Source organism: Gorilla gorilla, chromosome X (assembly GCF_029281585.2).
Source record: "Gorilla gorilla gorilla isolate KB3781 chromosome X, NHGRI_mGorGor1-v2.1_pri, whole genome shotgun sequence".
Classification (NCBI taxonomy): domain Eukaryota; kingdom Metazoa; phylum Chordata; class Mammalia; order Primates; family Hominidae; genus Gorilla; species Gorilla gorilla.
In genome coordinates this window covers 166,630,334-166,648,014 of record NC_073247.2, presented here as the reverse complement: position 1 = coordinate 166,648,014, position 17,681 = coordinate 166,630,334, and the positions used below count along the sequence as shown (strand labels likewise).

The following is a 17,681-nucleotide window of genomic DNA, read 5'->3' as shown; positions in this document are numbered from 1 at the left end:
GAAACATTTCTGGGTAAGGTGTGCACACATCTGTGTTATTAGCAGAAATGCTAACTGCCAATTCTTTTCATAGGTCTGACCTATTTGTTGATATTTTGTTCTGTTTTGTCCATTGCTTCTCTTTGTCACATGCTGCTACTCCAGAATCTAGAGACTGGAGTAGAGGGAGGGTGAAGGGACAAAGACAAAACTTCCCTCCGCCTGCCCAAGCTTCCATAGAGAGAATCAAGGCAATGAAATCCAATCAATATCACACACAAGTTTCATGTCTGGTTCTCTTGTGTGTACATGCGATGTGTGTTTTTATAATATCTTTTCCTATGTTGGGTGTAAGGATAATATGAGCCTTGAGTTCAGAAGCTTTTCATGTTTTGGGGGTTCTGGTGCACTTAGGCAGAGTATTAAATAACTTTATCAATATTGTCTATGGTCATCAGTTGATTCAGATTTTTCTACCTCTTCTTCAGTAAATATTGGTATATTTTGGTCTATACTTTCATAGAAAGCAATCTACTATCCCTAGATTTGATAATGTATTGGTATCAAGTTATGTAAGAGTCTCCTGTGATTTTGTTAAACTGTTCTGTGTCTGTAGTTATATTTCCTTTTTCATTCCTTATGTTGTATATGTTCTCTTCCTCTCTTTTAAAAATAATATTTCCAGGAGTTTTCTTGATTTTATTAGTCTTGTCAAGAATTTTCTTTTGGTTTGATTTATCAATCTCTTTTTTCTTTCTGTTGCATCAGTTTCTGCTTCTACTTTCATTGATTCATTCCTTCCTTCTAATTTCCTTTGGTTCATTTTGTTGTTAGATTTTTGCTTCTTGAGTTGAATGCTGAAATCATTTATTTTATATTTTTTTGTCTTCTTTAAATGTGTATTATAAAGATTTAAATATAATACATAGATTGTGGCTATGTAAACATTAAATGTGGTCATGTTGTACATACTTTATAGTCTTTTTGGTTCTTTCTGTTTGGCTCCCCACCCTCTTTCCACATCAGTCCCCTTCTCCCCCACCTCAGCTAGGTAACCCCAGTATGATAATATATATTCACATACACATACACACACACAAAGGTTTTCTTGGACATTATTTGTTTTATAAAATTAGGACATTATACACACATTTCTCGCTCATTAACACGTACTAGAACTCTAAGTCAATTGGTATAGCTTTAATTCATTATTTTTATTGGCTATATAAGATTCTATGGTATGGCTGTATCACAATTTAGTCAATATGTTCACTTTATTCCAGTTTTTGGCTACTATATCCTATATCATTACATACTGGTGCTTTTACTTCTGTTGAACAAATTTGCAAGAGGAATATTAATGGAACGAAGGGAATGTTTCCTTCTAAGTTTTAATTTCCAAAGAGGTCAGAACTTTTCAAACATTTCTACCATCGAAGTATGAAAATGGCCTTCTCTCTGCATTCACATAGCGATAAGTTTTATCCTGTTTTTAAAATTTGCCAATTTTACAGGTGTAGAGTGATATTGCATCATTACTTTCATTGTGTTATTTTTATTTCTAATAAGTTGAGCATCTTTTTAAATGCTTGTTGGCTATTGGATTTATTTGGGGGATTTCATTAGTCATATGATTTGCCCATTATTCTTTGGACTCTTTCATTTAAAAAAAATTATGAGAACCCTTTTATTATTACAAATATTAACTCTTTGTCATATATATTGCAGTTTTCCCCAAGATCTATTGTTTGTCTGTTGACTTTCTTATAACTTTCACCAAAACAGTTTTTAATTTTTGTAATCAGAGATATCTTTTCTTTCATATCTTCAGAGTTGGCAAGGTTGGTTAAAAACGTTTCCCACACCTCAAGATTGTACGTGTAGTCTCCCAGATTTTCTTGCAAGATGTTTACTGTTTTGCTTTTTATATGCATTGCTTCAATTATCTGCTAATTACTTTTGTCATATGGCATGAGAGAGGGATTTGTCTAGTTTTATTTCCATCCAGATCAATAGCCTATTGTGATGGCACCTTTTGCCACTGATTTGAATCAACACATTCATCATATAAAGTTCTCATATATATTAGCATATATTTCTGGATTCATTAGGCTGTTTCACTAATCTACTATTATCTTGCTATGCCAGTACCATAGTGATTTGATTACAGTGAGCCTATGATATCTTCTGATATCTGGTGGGTGAAAGCAATCCTCACTATTCTTTTTGTACCTTTCTTAGCTATTCTTAGACACTTTATTCTTCCACATAAAACTGTTAAGATATTTTTCAAATTAAAAAGATCCAAGCCCTGTTGTGATTCTAACTGCAATTTCATTAAACTCAGACCTTAATTTTATTAATGTAATAAATTTAAATATTTTTCTTATTACATTTATCTCTGTATTTTATAAGTGTGATGCTATTGTTAATAAGATAGTTTTCTCCTATTTCCATTTATGAGTGCTTAGTACCAAATAGAGATAAGCTATTGGTTTGTGTATTTTCAGCTTTTTCTTTTGAGGCTGGGTCTCATTTTGTCACCCAGGCTGGAGTGCAGTGGGGTGATCTCACCTTACTGCAGCCTCAACCTCCTGGATTCAAGCAATTCTCCTGTATCAGCCCCCCAAGTAGCTGGGACTACAGGAGCAGGCCACCATGCCCGGAACATTTTTGTATATTTTTTAGAGATGGGTTTTTGCCATGTTACCCAGGCTGGTTTTCAACTCCTGAGCTCAAGCATTCCCCCCACCTCAGCCTCCCAAAGAGCTAGGATTACAGGTTTGAGCCACCGCACCCAGCCATTGTATATTCATCTTAAATCTAGCTACCTTACCAAATTTGCCTATTAATTCTAGTAATTTTACCCTAAAGTCTCTGTGAGTGTTGAATCATATCATAAGTTAAATGAGACAGATTTTAGCTCATTTCCAATATTTATAGCCAGTTATTTCATTTTCTTATCTTATTGAATTTATTAGAAAACAAGAGCAAATGTTAAATAATAACAATGAAAGTGAACATTCCTTCTACTCTATGATTTTACTTGAAATAATTTTTGTATTTTGCTATTTAGAGTAACATTTGCTGTTTTGGTTTTTGTAAATGGTGTTTATTACTTCTATTCTCATTTGCCACAAAATGTTTATCATAAATAAGTTTTCAGCAGCTGGTATCATCTGAATTGTCTTCTTTGATATGTTGATAAACAAATTATGTTCATAGATGTCCTGACACTAAATACCCTTACATTCTTGGAGTAAAATCTAGTATTCATGGAATTTGATCATTAGTGGGTTCTATTTACTGCTATTTCTTTAGACACTGTGTGCCTTTAAATGTGGGATCGATCTATAGCTTTTTTTCTTTTTTTTTTTTTTTTACTATTCTTAGTAGATTTTCACTACTCAACCTACTAATAATAATAAACAAAGTTTTGTTGGCTTTATCAAATGAATTGATGAGTACTCCATCTTTTTCTATTGCTTAGAATAGCTTAAGTAACATTTGAATTATCCATTGTCTAAAAGTTAGGTGAGACTCACTTATGAATCCATTTGGTCCTAGTGGCATTTGCAATATCTTTAATCACCCCTCCAGGCTCTTCTATGATAATCAGTCAATTCAAGTTTCAACTTCTAATAATTATATACCTTTCTAGGAAGTAACTTTATTTATTTTTTCAATTTTGTTGCCACAGTGTTGCATGTAGCACTCACTCATGATTCTTTTACTCCACATTATCTGTAGTTATGTGCCCTTTCTTGTTCCTAAATTCCTCTATCTTTGCTATTTATCTTTTTTCCTTGAATAAGCTTGCCAGTGACTTGTCTATTTTGTTGCTGGTGGTGCTCTTTTCAAAGAATGAGCTTTTGGATTTATTTTTTTTTTCTAGTTGGTATAAAGCATTTTTATTTTCACTGAGCAGAAAAAGAAGCTATTGATTCATTAACTGTGCTGCTTTATTGGCATGTAGCTATGCACTGTTCACACATTAATATATAAAACTCATCAGTCTGTTTTATTTTGTCCGATGGGAAAACATGAACAGTGAGATTCCTTATGCAAAAAGTGAACAGTTCAACTATGCTAGCTCCATATACCTTTATTAACATTCCAGAGACTTATCCTCTCAACATGATCTGACTTCTGTAGGATAACTTTTCAGGACAAGTATTTTCTGATCAGTGAAGCTTGGAGATATAAATAAGCAATCGGCCAGGTATGGTGGTTCATGCCTGTAATCCCAGCACTTTGGGAGGCCGAGGCAGGCAGATCACCTGAGGTCAGGAGTTTGACACCAGCCTAGCCAACATGGCAAAACCCCGTCTCTACCGAAAAAAAAAAAAAAATTAGCTGGGCACGGTGGTGCTCACCTGTAATCCCAGCTACTGAGGAGGCTGAGGCAGGAGAATTGCTTGAACCTAGGAGGCGGAGGTGGCAGTGAGCTAAGATTGTGCCACTGCACTCCAGCCTAGGTGACAGAGTGAGACTCCATTTCAAAAAATTAAAAAATTTAAAAAAGCAGTATCTCTCATATTCATTAACTGGACCCTGACTTTCTTAAAGCTCACCCCAAAGCTGAAGTCCATGAAGGCACTAGTTCTCAAACTTCAGTGTGCGTAAGAATCACTCGGGAAGCTTATTAAAATTTACATTCCTAGGCCCCATCCTCAGCAAACGATTTAGTCCCCACGTAATTCTATCCCACCCCACCCCAGCTTTATTGTGGTATAATTGACAAATAAAAGTTGTATATATTTAAGGTGTACAAGATAATATTTTGATATAAGTATACATTGTAAAATGGTATAGCATGAAGGGTTTTCTTTTCATTTTTTTCAGAATAGTTCGTAATATCTTCTTTGATTTCATCTTTGATAATCTAGACGTATGATTTTAATTGCTTTTTAAATTTGTTTATCAAGTTAGTTTGTAGTATTTGGGTCAACATTGAATATCCTGTTAATTTCCTATTGCTGTGTAACAAATTACATCAAATGTATCAGCTTATGACAGCACCCATTTACTGTCTCACAGTTTCTGTGAGTTAGAAGTCCAGGTGGACTCAGCTGGATACTCTGTGCAGGGTCATACAAGGCCAAAACCAAGGTTTTAATAGGGCTGCACTCCTTAGTGAAAGCTCTTGGGGAGAATCTGCTTACAGGCTCATTTGGAATGTTAGCAAATTCAGTTCCTTCTCTCACTTTCCATGTAGTGCCCTCTACCAGCAATGGTGCATCAACACTCTCTCATGCTTGGAATTGCTCTGACTTCAATTTTCCGTGCATATCTCTGGCCTTTTTTGCCTCTCTCTTTTACTTTTAAGGACTCATGTGATTACATTGGGCCGACCTGGGTAATTCAGAATACTCTCCCCGTCTCAAGGTCAGCTGATCAGCACCCTTAATTCCATCTGCAAAGTTTAATTTGCCACATAATATATTTTTGGACATGACACCAAGGAGCAAAGGTGATGTGGGCCAAATTTTTACCTGCCACAGGTATAGTTTACGTACAATGAAGCACATCAATTTTAAATATGCAGTTTGATGAGTTTTGACAAATGCATACACTTGCATAACCACCACCCTAATCAACATGCATTTACATCAACCCTCCTGCAGCTTTTTAATGAGTCTCTCCCACTGACCTGGCCTCAGCCAATAAACTGCTATCTGGAAGTTACAGATTTGTTTTCACATGTTCTAGAATTTTACATCAGTGGAATCATATGGTATGCATTCTTCTATGGCTTTTTTTTCTTCAGCATCATGATTTGGAAATTCATGCAGGTTGTTGTATAAAGTATTTCTATCCTTTTATTGCTGATTACTGCTCCATTATGGGATTATATCATAATTTTGGATTATTTCCAGTTAGGAGCAAATACAAATAAACCTGCTATGAACAGTGCTCCACATGTTTTGTGTGAACATCTATTTTCATTTATCTTAGTTAAATATCTAGGAGTGGAATTGCTGGATCATATGGTAAGTGCATGTTTAACTTTAAGAGAAACTGCCAGACAGATTTCTTGAACGTACCATTTTATACTCCCACCAGCAATGCATGAGAGTTCCAGTTGCAATCTATCCTGGACAACATTTGATGTTGCCAGTACTTAATGACTGCACAGTGGTATCTCACTGTACTTTTTTTTTTTTTTTTTTTTTTGAGATGGAATCTCATCCCATCACACAGGCTGGAGTGCAGTGGCGCAATCTCAGCTCAACATCTGCCTCCTAGGCTCAAGCAATTCTCGTGCCTCAGCCTCCTGAGTAGCTAGGACTATGGTCACACGCCACCATGCCCAGCTAATTTTTGTATTTTTAGTAGAGACAGGGTTTCGCCATGTTGGCCAGGCTGGTCTCAAACTCCTGGCCTCAAGTGATCCACCCGCCTCGGCCTCCCAAAGTGTTGGGATTACAGGCTTGAGCCACTGCGCCTGGTTATACTTTTAATTTGCATATCTCTGATGACTAAAGATGTTGAGCATCTTTGCATGTGCTAATTAACCATTCCTATATCTTCTTGGAAGTGTCTATTCAAATCATTGGTCCTTTGTTTTTAAACGTAGTTTCAACTTTTATTTTAGACTGAGGAGGTACATGTGCAGGTTTGTTACATGAGTATGTTGCATGGTGCTGAAGTTTGGGTTACGAATGAATGATCCTGTCACTGAAGTAGTGAACATAGTACCCAATAGGTGGTTTTTCACTCCTTGCTACCCTTCCTCCTCCCTCTTTCCTCTAGTCATCCCCAGTGTCTATTATTCTATGTCCATGTGTTCTCATCATTTAGCTCCCACTTCTAAGTGAGAACATATGGTATTTGGTTTTCAGTTCCTGTGTTAATTCACTTAGGATAACAGTTTGCCAGTTTTTAATTGGGTTGTTTGTCTTGTTATTGTTGAGTTTTGATAATTTTTTATATATTCTGGGTACAAGACTTTTCAGAGGTACCTGTTTTGAATGTTTTTTTCCAATCTATGGCTTGCATTTTCATTTTCCAAATGGTGTCTTTCAAGTAGTGGAAATTTATAGTTGTAGTTAAGTCCAATTTAGCTTTTCTTCTTCTATGATTCATGCTTTTTTTTTGCCTGTCCTAGGAAATCTTTGCCCACCTCAAGTTCACAAAGCCTTTCTTCTGTTTTCTTCTAGAACTTTTATCATTTTAGCATTAGTATTTAGGTTTATAATACATTTTGAGTTAAATTTTCTGTATGGTGTGACTTTTCTTTCTCTATTGAATTCCCTTGGCACCTTTGTAGAAAATTAAATGACTGTATATAGGCAAATCTGTTTATGGATTCTCTAGTTCCATAGATGTGTATATCTGCGCTTATGCCAGTACCAGATTGTTTTGATTGTTGTAACTTTATAGTAAGTCTTAATATCAGGCAGTCTAAAACCTCCAACTTACTTTTTTATTGAAATTGCTTTTGATATATTTAGGCTTTTATATTTCTGTATTAATTTTATAGTCAACTAGCCAACTCCACCAAATAGCCAACTGGGATTTTGACTGGAATTGAATTGAATCTGTAGATCAATTTGGGGAGAATTGGCATTTAAACAATACTGAATCTTTCAATACAACAACATGGTATGGCTTTGTTTCTTTACATTTTCTTTAATTTCCCTCTAGGATATTTTGTAGCCTACAGAGTAGTTCTTGCAAGAATTATATTAATTGTATCCCTAAGTATTTTGAGGGATTCCATGCTATTGTTAATTGTATCATTTTTATTTGTTTTTGTTTTCCAATCATTTGTTACTAAAATATAGAAATTCAATTGATTTTTGTATATTGACCTTGTTCACTCTAATCTTGTTAATTTGCATTTTAGCTCTAGTAGCGTTTTGCACTTCTTTTAGAATTTCTACATATACAATAATGTTGTCTGCAAATAAAGACAGTTTGCTTCTTCCTTTCCAAACTGGATGCTTTTTATTTTTTTTTTTTTCATGCCTTACTGCACTGGCAAGGGCCTCCAGTACAACGTTAGATAGAACTGATGATAGCAGAATCCTTGTCTTCTTCCTGATTTCAGAGGGAAAATATTCATTATTTTACCATTAAGTACAATTACTTGTAAATTTTTTCATAGATGCCCTTTGTCAAATTGAGGAAGTTTCCTTCTATTCTTGGTGTGAGAGTTTTTATCAAGATTTGATGTTGGATTTTGTCAAATGCTTTTTCTGCATCTATTCAAATGGTCATATGGTTTATCTTGTTTATTCTGTTATGGTGAATTACCTGGATTGATTTTTTAATGAGGAACTAGCTATGTATTCCCAGGGAAAAAATCCACCTGGTTGTGACATATTACATTGGTAATATTTTCGCTATGGACTGAATTGTCTCCACCTCCCCCCACCCCAAATTCATATGTTGAAGTCCTAACTCTCAAGATGATTATATTTGGAGATAGGGCTTTTAGGAGGTAAACAAGGTTAAATGAGGCCATAAGGATGGAGTCCTAATCTGATAGGACTGGTGGCCTCATAAAAAGAGAGAAGGTTCTCTCTCTACACTCATGCACTGAGGAAAAGCCATGTGAACATACAGCAAGAAGGCAGCCATCTACCAGCCGGGAAGAGGGCTCCACTAGAAACTGACCGTGCTGGCACCCTGATGTTGGATTTCCAGCCTCCAGAACTGTGAGAAAATAAGTTTCTGTTGTTTAAGTCACCCAATCTCTGGTATTTTGTTATGGCAGCCCTGGCCAACTAAAACTGTTTTGTTAAGGGTTTTGGTGGTGATGGTTTTTTAGTTTTTGCATCTGTGTTCATGGTGGATATTTGGCTGTGATTTTCTTATAATGTCATTGTCTGGTTTTGATATAAGAGTGGTATTAGTCCGTTCTAATGCTGCTATGAGGACATACCTGAGACTGGGTAATTTATAAAGGAAAGAGATTTAATGGACTCACAGTTCCACATGTCTGGGGAGGCCTCCCAATCATGGTGGAAGGCAAAGGAGGAGCAAAGACACATCTTATATGGCATGGTGGCAGACAAGAGAGCATTGTACAGGAGAACTGCCCTTTATAAAACCATCAGCTCTCATGAGACTTATTCACTATAATGTGAACAGCATGGGAAAAACCCACTGCCATGATTCAATTACCTCCCACCTGGTCCCTCTCACAGCACATGGGGATTGTGGGAGCTACAATTCAAGATGAGATTTAGGTGGGGACACAGCCAAACCATATCAAAGAGTAAGACTATTCTTTTTTTTTTTTTTTTGAGACGGAGTCTCGCTCTGTCGCCCGGGCTGAAGTGCAGTGGTGCGATCTCGGCTCACTGCAAGCTCTGCCTCCCGGGTTCACGCCATTCTCCTGCCTCAGCCTCCCAAGTAGCTGGGACGACAGGCGCCCACCACCACGCCCAGCTAATTTTTTGTATTTTTAGTAGAGACGGGGTTTCACCGTGTTAGCCAGGATAGTCTCGATCTCCTGACCTCGTGATCCGCCCGCCTCGGCCTCCCAAAGTGCTGGGATTACAAGCGTGAGCCACCGCGCCCGGCTGACTATTCTTATAAAATGAGTTGAGACGTGTTCACTCTTCTATTTAATGAAAGAGTTTGTGTAGAATTGGTATCATTTCTTTTTTAAATGTTTAACTATATTCACCAGGGAAATCATCTTATCCCAGTGTTTTTTGTTTTGTTTTGGTTTGTTTTTTTTAAGGGTCTTAATTGTGAATTCTATTTTTAATAGGTAAAGGGCTATTTGAATTTTCTATTTCTTATAGGATGAATTTTAATAATTTCTTTTAAGAAATTCCATTTGAGACTGGGCGTGGTGGCTCACACCTGTAACCCCAACACTTTGGGAGGAGGCAGCAGGATTGCTCTAGGCCAGGAGTTTGAGATCAGCCTGGGCAACATAACAAGACTTGACTTCTACAAAATTTTTTTTCATTAGCCAAGTGTGGTAGCATATACCTGTAGTCCCAGCTACTTGGAAGGCTGAGGCAGGAGGATCACTTGAGCCCAAGAGTTCAAGGCTGCAATTAACTATGGGTCATGCTACTGCACTCCAGCCTGAGCAACAAAGCAAGGCTCTGTCTCAAAAAAAGAAAAGAAATTCCATCTGAGCTGTTGAATTTAATAGTATAAAGTTCAGAATATTTCCTTACCATTTTTTCACTCCTTGGAGGTATGATTTACATACTGTAAAAATCACTTATTTTCAGTGTAGAGATTTTTTTCCTTTCTAAATCTCCACATTTTTATTGACATATACTTTACATATCATAAAATTCACCATTTGAAAGTGTACAATTCAGTGGTTTTTAGTGAATCCGTAAAGTGTGCAACTATCATCTTTATTTAATTCCAGAATATTTTCATCACCTCAAAAAGAAACCCTGTAATCATTAAACAGTCACTTCTAATTTTCTTCCTTTCCCCAGCCCCTGGCAACCATTAACCTACTTTCCGTCACTGTAGTTTTGCCTATTCTGGATATTTCATGTAAATGAAGGGATAAAATATGTGGCCTTTTGTGTCTAGCATCTTTTGCTTAGCATGTTTTCAAGATTCTTCCATTTTTGCAGAATGATAGAGGAGTTAAAATAAGAAAATAAAGATATAGTAAGAATGAAACTATTTTCATTTTTTACTTTTAAAAAATCTTCCATGTTGTAGTATGTATCAGAATTTAACTTTTTATGGCTGAATAATACTCCATTGTATGGATAGACCACATTTTGTTTATCCATTCATCTGTTGATGGACTTTTGGATTGTTTCCCCTTTTGGCTATTATGAATAATGCTGCTATAGAACATTCATGTACAAGTCTTTGTGTACATATGCTTTTATTTCTGTTCGGAATATACTTAGGAATATAATTGCTAGGTCACATGGTAATTCTATGTTTAACTTTTAGAGGAACTGCAGCTGCACCATTTTCAAAGCAGCTGCACCATTTTACATTTTCACTACCAAAGTATGAGTGTTCCAATTTTTCCATATTCTTATCAACACTTGTTACTGTCTGTCTTTTTAATTATACTCATCCTAGTGTGGATAAAGTGATATCTCGTTGTAGTTTGGATTTGCATTTCCCTGATGACTAACGTTGTTGAGAGTCTTTTCATGTGTTTATTGACCATTTGTGTATCTCCTTTGGAGAAATGTCTATTTAAATGCTTTGCGTATTTTTAATTGGATTATTTGTTTTTTAGTACTGAGTTGTATAAGTTCTTTATTTATTCTTAATATTATACCCTTATCAGAGCTATGACATGAAAATATTTTTTCCCATTCTGTGGGTAGTATTTTCACTTTCCTAATAGTATCCTGTGATGCACAAAGTTTTTCATTTTGATGAAGTCCAATATTTATTTATTTTACCCCTTTGGTTGCTTGTATTTTTGTTGTCATATCTAAGAAATCAATGTCAAATCAAAGATCACTAAGATTTAAACCTATATTTTCTTTTGAGACTTTTATAGTTTTAGTTCTTACATTGAGGTCATTGATCCACTTGGAGTTAATTTTGGTATATGGTGTGAGGAGTGGGTCCAAGTTCGTTCTACAGCCTATATAGCCTGCAGATGAGCAATGTTAGTGACCTTGAAAGTAGAGGCCCAGATTGTCAGTAGCCTGGCATCTAACTAAACAACCATTTATCCATTAAAGTTAGTCTTGTTAACAATTAATATTGAGATAATTTTACTTAATACACTGTGTATATTAGTGTCCATCTAGCATGCATCCTGAGGCACAGAGAATAATAGTTTGAGTATAAAATTGAATTGAATGGAATACATCATTAATTTATTATCTAGCTTTCTGTTATTGTATAGGCAGTCACATGTATTTACCAGAAAAAAGTTGATAGAATTTTTATTTTGATGAAACCCTTCTACACTTTAGATTATTTTGATGCTGATTAACAGGATAAGCTGACTCTGGACACATCCTGACAGCCTCTGCCAAGGTTTGAAATAAACAGCTGGGAAAATTCAGTTTTATATTATCTGTTCCCGCAGCTGCTCAGTTTCTTCTAACCACGGGTCAGGGAATATAATAGGTTTTCCGATTAGTTTTAGATAAAATGTGAAAGAACAGTTCATGTCAAGGACAATGGTTGCCAAATATATTTGGCAGGATTTCTATATTGAATCCCAAAGGAAATACACAAACAAAACCCCACAAAAGTTAGGAAGGAGTAAAACCCAGGAACCCTGGAACATTTTGTCATTTACTATGCAGATTTGCCTGAAAGTGAGACAGGCAAATAAATCACATGTTTCTGCCAGCATGGAAAATATTCACTCAAATGGCAAAGGTCTCAGGCTGGGGAGCTGGATATTGTCCCGTAATAGGTTAATCTCAGAACTGAATCACACACTTGGAGGGTGTTAATGCTCTTAGGAACATCTAGTTATTCCCTTTGAATAGAGTCCTGTCCTGAATCACATATACTTGACCTAGGGCCTAGGCCTTTTTGTTTTTCTGTCTCACAATCTTGTTTCTCCATCAATTATGTGTTTTCACTCTGCCCTCAGAGGGGGAAAAAGTGTTTCTGTGTGCTCTTGATCCTGTTCCCTCTCTGATCTTCCAATCTATTGCTCTATAACATATTTTATATGTGTCTTATATCTTCATTTTAGTCAGAAACATTTATTTATTTATTTATTTATTTATTTATTTATTTATTTTTGAGACAGAGTCTAACTCTATCCCCCAGGCTGGAGTGCAGTGGCATGATCTCGGCTCACTGCAACCTCTGCCTCCCGTGTTCAAGTGATTCTCCTGCCTCAGCCTCCTGAGTAGCTGGCATTACAGGCGTGCCCCACCACGCCCAGCTAATTTTTGTATTTTTAGTAGACAGGGTTTCATCATGTTGGCCAGGCTGGTGTCGAACTCCTGACCTCAGGTGATCCTCCCGCCTCGGCCTTCCAAAGTGCTGGGATTACAGATGTGAGCCATTGCGTCTGGCCTTTAATCAGAAACATTTAAAGTGAAAGCACTGTGGTAACTTATGTTGAAATACCTTAGAAATCAATGGAAACTGCACAGAGAGGGGGTAGGATAGACGTAGTGGAACCAAGGATATGATATGGAAAAAGGAGAAAGGTAGCAAACTAGGGATGAGTTGGTGAATGTGGAAGGGCATAATAATGTTAAATGACTAAAAACTACATAGGCTTATGTTAAGAATAGTGCCATGGAAATTTTTAGAGGTAGATGACATTAGAGTATGTTTAAATATAAATTAATGTTACTGGTTGTGTTCCCTAGATGTAGACTCTGAGATGAAGATTAACATGCAGGAATTTTATTTGGAGTGTTCTTGGGATCAACACCTGAGGAATCAGGGATAGGCAGAGGGAGAAGCGCGCTGCCGGGTAGGCTCCAGGACAGCCTTGCTGGACCTTACAGGGAGCTCTGGAGCTGGAATGAACCTTCCAGGTTGGACCAACATGTCCAGGCCTCTGTGTCCCTGCACTGAGCACTTATGAAGTGCTGTCCATCCTGGGACAGGGCAGAGTCGGCCCTGGGAAGAGGCGTGGTCTGCCCAGAGAGGGGGTGGGGCCTGTCCTGGAAATGGGCGGGGCATGCCCTGGTAGAGGGGCGTGGTCTGTCTTGGGAAGGAAGGTGCGTGGCCCCCACAGGCAACATTCCTCTGGGGCAATCCCGGCGCACACCTCAGCGGAGGTGAAGGCTGACTTCCCACACCCAGTGGCTGGGACTGGGGAGTTCTTTCCTAGACTGCCATCCGGGCGCCCCTCACCGTCTTGCTGCTCAGCTCCAGGTCGTCGTGAGTTCAGGGCTCAGCTGCACGCTCCTGTCCGCGCCCTGGGCGTGATGGCACCCCCAGCCCCTGCCATTCTTCCCCCTCACCCCCTCTCCCTGCCACTGCTCTGCATTGCCCTGGGTTAGCCTGGCGGGGCCAGGTGGCACCCGCCGTATACTCTTGCCTTTCTGCTGCAGGGGCCTTTCTGCTGCGGGTCCCAGAGCTGCAGGGAGGGGCGGCAGAGACTCCCCACGTGGCTCATTGGCGGGGGTGCTGATCAGAGTTCTTTTGCTGCCACTCTTTGATTCCCAAACCCATGTAATCTTCTTAGTGGGGACACAGAATCATCTTTGAATTCATACATATACAGCACCTTGGAGGCTGGCCCTCCATCCTCACAGAGACCTGCCTCCAAGCTGGAGTTCTACCTGTGTCTGGTTGTGGACCCACTCCCTCATCTCTTTTGCTGTACAATGATTCCCCAGGTCTACACGGTGCTATATGGAATTCCACATCAGTGAATCAAATCCTCTGTAAGATTTCAGATAGTGGTGCTGGCTAAGGCCCTGAAGGGAGGAAAGGCTAAGTTACGCCAAGATTAGGTATCACAATGAAGTCCTGTCCTTTCTAGGATGGAAGGAGTTCAGTGTGTCTGGCCACCGAGAAGCTGGTTTGTCTCTGTGATGGACAATACCATATTGCAGCAGTCCCCAACCTTTTTGGCACCAGGGACTGGTTTCGTGGAAGATAATTTTTCCAGAGACTGTGGGGTTGTTGGGAATGGTTATGGCATGAAACTGTCCACCTCAGATCATGAGGCATTAGTTAGGTTCTCATAAGGAGCACAAAACCTAGATCCCTTGCATATGCAGTTCACAGTAGCATTCGCACTCCTATGAGAATCTAATGCAGCAGCTGATCTCACAGGAGGCAGAGCCCAGGCGGTAATGCAAGTGATGGGGAGCCGCTGTAAATACAGATGAAGCTTTGCTCCCTGCCTGCTGCTCACTTCCTGCTATGTGACCCCATTCCTAACAGGCCACAGACCAGTACCGGTCAGGGGCCCAGGGGTTGGGCCCAATATGGCATATTGGGAGCTCAGCATTGATTTTTGTTGCTGGCAGGTTGGACTTTGGTGGCAACAGTAGCTAGATCAGCCTTAGTCAGTGGGAAGCCACACTTTTGGGTCCATGCATAAATTCTCTCCCTGCTGCTGTAGCCACTTAGCTCATGTCTTGCCAGTACTGCGATGGCCTATGCAGAGGCTAGCTGATGTGAATTGCCAGAGTCATTTTTATATGTGTTGTTGGTTTGTGCTTCCTTCAAGGTGGATGCTTTCTGTTGGCATTAACGTATTACTTGGAGATTTTTCTAGTTTGTGTCCACTCACTAATATGCCTTTGTCCCAACATTTTTCTGGAAGAGCTTCCTTATCAGTATGCTGGGCCCTGGCCCTCAGCCAGTACAGAAAGTCATTTGTCAAGGCCTTCAGTTGGCAGACGTGCTCCCTGGACTACGTGCTTTCTCGGGTGTCCCAGAAACCCTGGAATGGAGTGAAATGCAGGGCTACGTGGGAGAGCAGGGAGGCAAGAATTAAGTCGGCCCCACCTTTGCCCAACTCAGTGGGTCTCCTTGAGAGAGGTCTGCAGTTTCAAGGAGACTTTTCAGCCAATCTGCTGCGAGATCCTGTGAAGGGGTGTGAAGGTCTTCCTCTGTGACTGTAGATTGGCCAGTCTCTCCTTGTGTGTCCAACAGTTTTCATTATACTTTATGTGAATTAATGCAAAACTGCCAGGTTTAAACTGCTCACCATTTTAGGGATCCCTTCTGGATTTTACCTTCCTTAAGGGGAAATTTTCCTCCTTTCCTCAGTTCATCCTTTCTGCCTTGGCTTTGACGTGGTCTGGAGGCCACAGAGCCTCCTCCTGAGAACCTCTCTCTGGTGTGTCTGTTTGTGTCCGTCCCTCTCCTTTCGATCATTCCCTGTGGTTCCTGTTGGGCGTGGCTCCCATAAACGCACAGAGCAGGGTCTGCTTTGTCTGCAACCTGATGCATTGTTATTTCTCACCAAAACTTGCAGTCCAAACATCACATTTCCGGGCCACACTCTTTGTCAGAGCTCCAGGGGCACAACCCTGGGGACCTGCTGGAAGGTGCCACCGTGACGTGTGCCTAGATGCGTTTTCCCTCAGTTACCACAGCGTTCCTCTGGTTCTGGTGGCTGGAGGGTGACCGCGTGCTTCATGAAGGGGGTCCTTACTGCTTCGCATCCACCCTTTTCACGGAAAGCACTTTGTCACATGTTTTCAGTGTTTCTAAGCGATTTTCTGCCAATCTTGTGTGCTAAGATTGTGTGGCAGCGTTTCCACAGATTTATAGCTGGCAATGAATTCTCCCAAAGGAAATCAGACAAAATGTTTCCAACATTGTTCACATACTGACAACTTATGTGCTTCCTTGGGTGATTTTACAACTTTTTAAGCACATGAATAAAAATTATTGTCTGCTTTTTTCTCTCTTTTTTTTCTTGCATGCAGAAAGTTTATAGGAGGGGGATCCTCTGGATCAACACCCATGGGGGAGTGAAGGAAGCAGGATTGGGTAAAAGAAGTTGAGGTGATACAGTCTGAACAAAGGTCAATCCCACAGGGAGCTCAAGCTAGGATGGCTCTGCAGAGATGTTCTCTATTGAGGCAAGTTGTCTGGACCTATATAGTCCCACATTTACCAGGAATAAGGCATGAGTTTGGATGTGGTGACTGACTTCAGCCAAAATTGGTTCCCAGAGAGGAATTCGGATTAGAATTGTCAGCTGTCAGCACACCCAGCAGCTTAGGAAATAAGTGCTTTAGTCCTGAAGTGGTGAATCTGGACACCAGCCTCCACTGTGGTCCACCATTTCTGCTGCTCAGATTCATTTGCTTCGTAAGTTCTGGAATGGTTCCTTCAGGATTCTGATGGGCTCCCTTTCCTGGGGAAACAAAAGAGAAAGGTTTGGAACACAGCACAACTCCTGCTGCTTTAGCTTTTCTTGAGTCTGCAACTGGTACTCATCATCTTCCCCTTCTACTACCCATTCTAGATCCCTCCCCCCACCACCCTCTCAATTCATACTTCTGCTGGTCCAAGTGGGTTACCAGATAAGGTACCTGGTCATCATGCCCTTTGTAAGCCATGACTGTACTTGTCCATTTATCATCAACATTGAACAAGGGAATACTAAGAGATACCCAAGCAGATGACCTGGCTGCCAAATATATTCTCCTCTGTCTCCATTGTGTAATGTCAGCCCTTCCTCCTGATGATCAGGATCGGTTACGCTTGCCAGGATAGTGACTCTTTTCCTTACCTCTTGGTCTCTTAATAGTGATCTGAAGTAATATGATGGCAACCATAGTTTCAAGTTTAATGAGACTCTTGGTGTGTCCACTGGCGGACATATTCCCCTTTTAAGAACCAGTACTTCTAAACTCTCAGAGCCCAGAGTTGGGATAAGAGGCATAGTTTCCCTAATTGGGTCACTGGGAGTAATGGTAGTGTGAGGCTGCTCCTACTTCCACTCCTTGTTTCCCAAAACCATATATTTTACTTCGGGACGCACCCCACTAAACGATGGCCATTGATCTAGAGTATATACTGCATCCTGCAGGATGGTGCCTCGTTCTTAGGTATTATGTCTAAGCTAGTGCCTCAGCTGTGCCTTCAACAAGCTGTCCTACCACTCTATCAAGTGGGTAGCTTCTGGGTAGTGGATTCCATGGTCATGTATCTTCTTGCTTTAAAGTAGGCCTCTTGGTCTGATGCAGTGTTATGTAAGATCAAATATTCTGTAAGGCCTTGAATGGTGGTGTTTACTGAGGCTCACCAAGCGACTGAATGATTTTCTTGAGAAATGGTGACATATCAGAGCCTTAGCTTTGGTCTCTGTTACTGGCAAG

At 39.6% G+C, this 17,681-nt stretch overlaps 1 protein-coding gene across 3 annotated transcripts in view; it reads left to right on the top strand.

Moving 5' to 3' along the window:
- Window positions 1-17,681, top strand: part of F8 (coagulation factor VIII) — a 197,312-nt gene that overhangs the window by 4,722 nt on the left and 174,909 nt on the right. The window lies entirely within an intron of this gene.